The 5,796-nt window shown below is 49.0% G+C and overlaps 1 long non-coding RNA gene across 1 annotated transcript; it reads left to right on the top strand.

Moving 5' to 3' along the window:
* Positions 1-1,026: 1,026 nt before the first annotated feature.
* On the top strand, positions 1,027-5,365 carry LOC138581872 (uncharacterized). The gene is made up of 3 exons (XR_011304835.1): positions 1,027-1,188; positions 4,501-4,644; positions 5,249-5,365. It is a non-coding gene; the product is annotated as an uncharacterized lncRNA (long non-coding RNA).
* The last annotated feature ends 431 nt before the right edge of the window (positions 5,366-5,796 follow it).

Raw genomic sequence — 5,796 nt, 5'->3', positions numbered from 1 at the left:
CCAGGCCTGGCTGCATTCTGCTGCCCCTGCCAAAAGGAGATGACATCTCTCTGACTGGATTAGGGGAGGAGCACCTGGGGACTACAGGAAACTAAACAAAGCACTGTCTCTGGCTCAGGCAAATGTTATATTGGGGGGGGTCGTAAAATGGCTTCCTCTTGGGAGAAACTGGGAGTGGCACTGCATCTGTGAGAGCAAGCTGAGCTTGGGGGAAGTGGATAAACCAGATATTCCACCATGTGCTTTGGAAAACCACACCCCTTTGGGGCCAGAGCATGATTTTAAAAAGATGGATAATTCATAGTGTGGACTTGTAAAAATTATATAAATAACATCATCATGCTTGTGATTTTTCTGTGCACATTTTAAGAGGTGTCAGGACCCTGTGGTATGTTCTTGGGGATAGTAGCGGAAAAAAGGTTGTTACTCCAAATGTATGCATGTTAACCTTATAAGTGCCACGGGCCGTTTCTATCGGCCCAGGCATGCTAATCTAAGTGCTGGGCCGATAGCGTCGGCCGAATGATTCATCTCCAAATGGGAGGAGATTTCTGTTTTCCCCATCTCTCCTATCCAATGCAGAGCAGTTCAGCATACTTTATAACCCCACCCTCTTCCACAATTTCACATAATATGTAATTGGGGGAGGGAAATGCAGGTGCAAAGAGCGCCTCATTCGAGCTGCTTCTGCCGTGATTAGAGAGAAGCACCACCCTTCAGTGGGAGTTGTATTTTACAGTTTCCTCGACTCCTAAACCAATGTGTGACCCTCAAATACAAATACACGCCCCTTTGATTAATATTCTGTATTTGGGAGTGGGATGTAGAATTGTTCCAGCACTCCTCCAGGTCCCTGTGGACGCTACCATTTGTGTCAATTTTAAATGTGTCCCTGCAGATCAGGGCTATTGCAGCTCCACAACTGCAAAACCACAGACTCACTCAGAAAAAAATGTACATGTTCTGTGAAACTAATGACAACAACGAAAACCCTAGTTGGCTTCGCAGTCCTCTTTTTTTTTTTTTTTTGCTTCCCCCGAAACGGGCCAGAGATAGTTTTGCCCTTTCACAGCCGCACCCCAGCCCCTCCCTTTCAGGCCTGCTTTCCTGCACGTGCACAGACTAAGACTGGAGCCGTTATTGTTTTTGCTGCGTGTGTACTGCCATCTCGTTATTTTACATGTTTAGGTAAGTGAGATTACTTATTCATTTATAATGTCATCAACGGCAAGTGATTTCACGCTTTCATCGATTCTGCAAATGCTGTCTGAGAATTGATATCTGAGTTATTTTCTCGCCGATTTCACTTCCCAGACTGCAGCATTTGCAGCTTTTTCATGTGATCCATGTGAACTTTGCTTTTCAGTCTGAAAGTCAGGAACTGACCACTGCATCGTTCAACGCTTCTGCTAATAACGTGTGCAGGCTGCAGCAGGACATTTAGGCACACGCCATGTTTGACTGTTTTTGCCAGTGCAAACCCTGACAACCTCCTGAGCAGGGGTGCAATACAAGTGCACTTGAGAGGTCAGTAGTATTTGGAAGGGACATGTATTTTGCAGTTTAAAAAAATAAATGTCGGAAATACATGTCGAGGTCCTCTCTGTTCTCGCTTCTATGTTGTGTGGGTGTCTCCCTGTTTATGGGGGTTTCTTATCCATTGCCCGGTGTGTGTCACTACCCTGTTTTTTTTATAGCACCCCACATTTAAATTCAGGGATGTCCGTTTCAAGTGCACAGTACACGTGTGCCAGAGAAGATCTGTGCATTTTACGTTGGAAGTTGTTAGTTTCAGCTGCCCGGGGATGAGCTTGCTTGTGCACGTGTTCCCTTTTCTCCTTCGAGCAAACTGTGATGCTGCCAGTTAACAACACATTGCGATATCTAAGGCGGAAAGTGCTGCTGATGTTTGTGTCACACTTAGGATTTGATTTGTTTTCTTCAAAACGGTCTAATTTGGTGCAAGGGCTATTTGGGAGCAGCCGCTAATTTCAGTATTGGACCGCTGCGCCATAATAGCCGTCGCGCCAAATGAGCTGGGGCAAGATTTTTGTTGCTCCACTGTTGCCGCGCCGAAGGGGGCTTTGGGGACACAGCGGTGTGTCAAAATGGCCCGTACCTAAACGTGGTGCACTGTGAGCAGGCCCATGGAAAGAAAGCAACACAAGGCGCACTACAGATAAAGACTGCATTGATATGCTGCTGGTTTGTCTGAATGCTGCAAATCTGTGCAACGAATGGCGAAGCATGATTTCTTTTCGTTTATTTTCACTTGCACACTACTTGGTATCACTTAATATCTCACTGCAATGCAGGCTGCTTTCTAGAACCACCGTGCCCCTGCTACCATGATCTAAGAACACATATGGGCCTGATTCACAGAGCATTTGTCAATGGGATTGCACCACTATAAAACACTTCTGTGAATAAGGCCCAAACATGTCTGAGTTTCTAATACCCCAATCAATGCTCTGCCCGTCTACTGCACCTCCCTATAAGCCTCTTACCCCCCTCCCCATGCCCTAACACTTTTCTATTAGCCGTTCACTGCCCACACCTGCCGCACAGCTTTCCATCAGGCCTTTGCTGTCTCCACCAGCCCCAGCATTACACCATCAGTCTCTCACTGTCCCTCAGTGCCCCAATCTTCTCCATCAACATTTTCTCAGCCCCTCACTGGCCCCACATCTATCGCCCAGCTGCTTCCCATCAGGTCCTCGCTGCACCCACCTGTCGTAGCTCCTCTCTACAGTCACAAGCTGCCCCGCACCTCTCCATCAGCCCCTGACTTCCCTCATTTGCCCCAGCACCTCTGCATCAGCCTCTGACTGCCACCATTTGCCCCAGCACCTCCCCTACAGTCGCAAGCTGCCCCCCATCAGCCCCTGACTGCCCCCATTTCCCCCAGCACCTCTTTTTCAGTCCCTCGTTGCCCACACCTCTCCATCAGCCCCTGACTTCCCTAATTTGTCCTAGCACCTGTCCATCAGCCCCTGACTGCCCCCACCTACCCAGCACCTCTCCTTCAGTCCCAAGCTGCCCCAGCACCTCTCCATCAGATCCTGACTGTCACCATTTGCCCCAGCACCTCACCTTCAGTCCCATGCTTCCCCACACCTCTCCATCAGTCCCTCACAGCCCCCATTCGGCGCCGCTCCTCTCCGTCCACCCCTCACCGCCCTTATACCGCTCCATCAGCCCCTCGCTGCTCCTCACAATGTCATCTACCCATCCCCCCTTGTCACCAGACCCTCCTTCTCCAGGTCACCCTCCCCCTATTCCCTGTATCCCTTTTTCCTTGTACCCCTTCTTCCTGTCACCTGCCCCTTCCCTCTTGTCTCCCTCTGTATCATCTGACTTTTCTCCCATGTGTCAGCCTTCACTCACACCCATGTCATCAGCTCCTTATTCCCCTGTCACCTGCCACTTCTTCTCCATTTTCCTGTCACCTCTTTTTATCGCTGTGTCTCAGATTCTCCCCCACCCATGATACCTATCCCTTCTCCCCATGACTCCAGCTTCTTCTTTCCCAGTCTCTTCTCTCTCATGCCAGCATCCTTCCTCTCACCTGTGTCAGCTCTCCTATTGATATGTGCCCATTCCCTTCTCCCATAAACCTCTGCTGCTTCGTCCTCTGTCACCTGCCCCTTCTCCTCCCTGTCACCTTCCCCTTCTCCCTCTTATAACCTACCTTCCTTCCCCCATGCCATCTGCTCCATCACACCCGTTATAAACAGCCTTTCACCCTACCCATGGCCTAAGCCCATGTCCCCATGTTATTTGCCAGCCCCTTCCTCACCATGTCACAAGCACACTGTTTTCCCATGCCTCTTCTGCCCATGTCACCAGCCCCTTCTGCCCCTGTCACCTGCCACATATTCAGCTTCTTGTCCCCTGTTCCTTGTCCCTTATGCCACAGCCTCTCATCCTGCCCATGTTACCTGTCCCTTTCCTTCCCATGTTCAACCTCTTTTTCACTTTCCCTTCTCCTCAGTGTCATATCCCTTCTCTCTGTGTCATTTGCGCCTCCTCTCCATGTCACCATCTTTCCACCATCTGTGTCACCTGTCCCTTCTACCCCGGTCCACCTCCCTTAAGCTTGTCCTTCATTGAAGTTCTGTTAAAAACAAGCATTGTCAAAGTCAACATGTTGGCTTGTGTATAAGTATTATGCATTTGCCATGCACTGCCATTAGATGCCCTGGTACTTGCACCATTTTGCACCTGCTACCATCAATGGTCAGTTAATTCCACTACTGCAGTGCCTTGCAAGTGCCATTCCCATTCCTACACAACAGCCAAAACTGTTGGCATTGCCAATGCTTGTTTGTTTCATTTTTGTTTGTAATACCCTTTAGGCTAGCATACGAGAGTGGTTTATAACCAGGTGGTCTTTCAAGATTGTAAAACAGTTATGACAATGGGTTATTGCTTGAAGAACACTTAGTGTAGTAGTACAATGCGGTGGGAAAGGGACTAATGTATTGTTTCTTTTTTCAGCATTGCCAATTATATGATTTCTGATTCTCTCCGATGGTCCCTTTTGCTGCCTAGGAGTTCAACTGCATCACACCAGCGACCCATCCAAGTAACTGTATAGAGGCTGCTGGGATCCTGCCACTGACATCCTTTCATCAATGTGAGGTAGGTTTGTTAATGATTTGCCGATTTTTAAGCACTTGAATCATGGCACCTTTCTGTGAGTTATCCCCTGCCGCGACCACATCAAATCCAAAACATGTTGCAAGGCAGTTTTTAATCATGTACTACTTGTTCTGCAAAACATTTCAGGAGGGGAGATGGAGGTAACCCCTTCAAATGTTGGGAGCAGGGCTAACCTCAGAGACTGTGGGAGGAGGGGCAAACCTACTTGTGCAGGGGCATCTAACTTCTTGAAACATTCTAATGAGGCTATTCTGGTGAAGCTTTAATGTTAAAAGCAATTAACTCTCTCAGTCATGACTGAATCCGGATGGCTGCAGGAGTTAGCTGTGTTCTGACTTGTAGCCCCTACACCTACCCCTCTAATCACTCTCCTGACATGCAATCTTGACTGGGGGGCATGCATGCATGAGTTCAGAGGCATGCAACATAGCGAGGGTTAGATAAACCTGCAAGGGTGGGTGACCAAAGCATGTGGCAGTGTGCAGGGGCTTATTGAAATTACATGGCAGTTCTGGGGGGGTATTTTAGAGGCTTCACCCAATCCTCTAAACCACTTACCTTTGTCTTGTCTCTCTTCCCGCAGTGAACAAGGATTCCCCCTATCTAAGTCCAAAGCCGGATGAGTGGAACACCCTGGGCAGGAGCCACTTGCAGCACCTCCATGGCCTTGAGAAGACTCCCTGGACCAGGAGTCCAAGTACAGCAGGTAAGAGAGTACCCGAAAGACCAGTGTGGTGACTGCAGTGTGCCATGGAGAGTGGGGTGGAAGGTGGCAGCAGAGACCTGCTGTGGGTGGGGGGTATGCACCAGGTAGGCCGGTGCATGCATTAGGGTGATTGGGGGTGGGACGAACTGTGCTTTTGGATGTCATTCCCTGATTCACCTTCATTCGGGTGTGTCCTTGAGCAAGTGACATGTGTTAGGGAATTGTTACGGACGTGTAGCCTTCACAGGTGACCCTGGTGTAGGGGGCATTTGTGAGGTAATGCTAGTATTTGATCCCACTCTGAGGACTTCAACCTCAGCAGTTACGAGGCTTTGAATGGTGGCACCCACCCATGTTTTCATTTGGGGGAGCAGGCACCCCCAAATGTTTGTTTGGGATTTTTATTTTAACAGAGTCACGTGGCA

Source organism: Ambystoma mexicanum, chromosome 3q (assembly GCF_040938575.1).
Source record: "Ambystoma mexicanum isolate Mex_15411 chromosome 3q, UKY_AmexF1_1, whole genome shotgun sequence".
Lineage (NCBI taxonomy): Eukaryota > Metazoa > Chordata > Amphibia > Caudata > Ambystomatidae > Ambystoma > Ambystoma mexicanum.
This window is presented reverse-complemented; position numbering and strand designations above follow the sequence as displayed.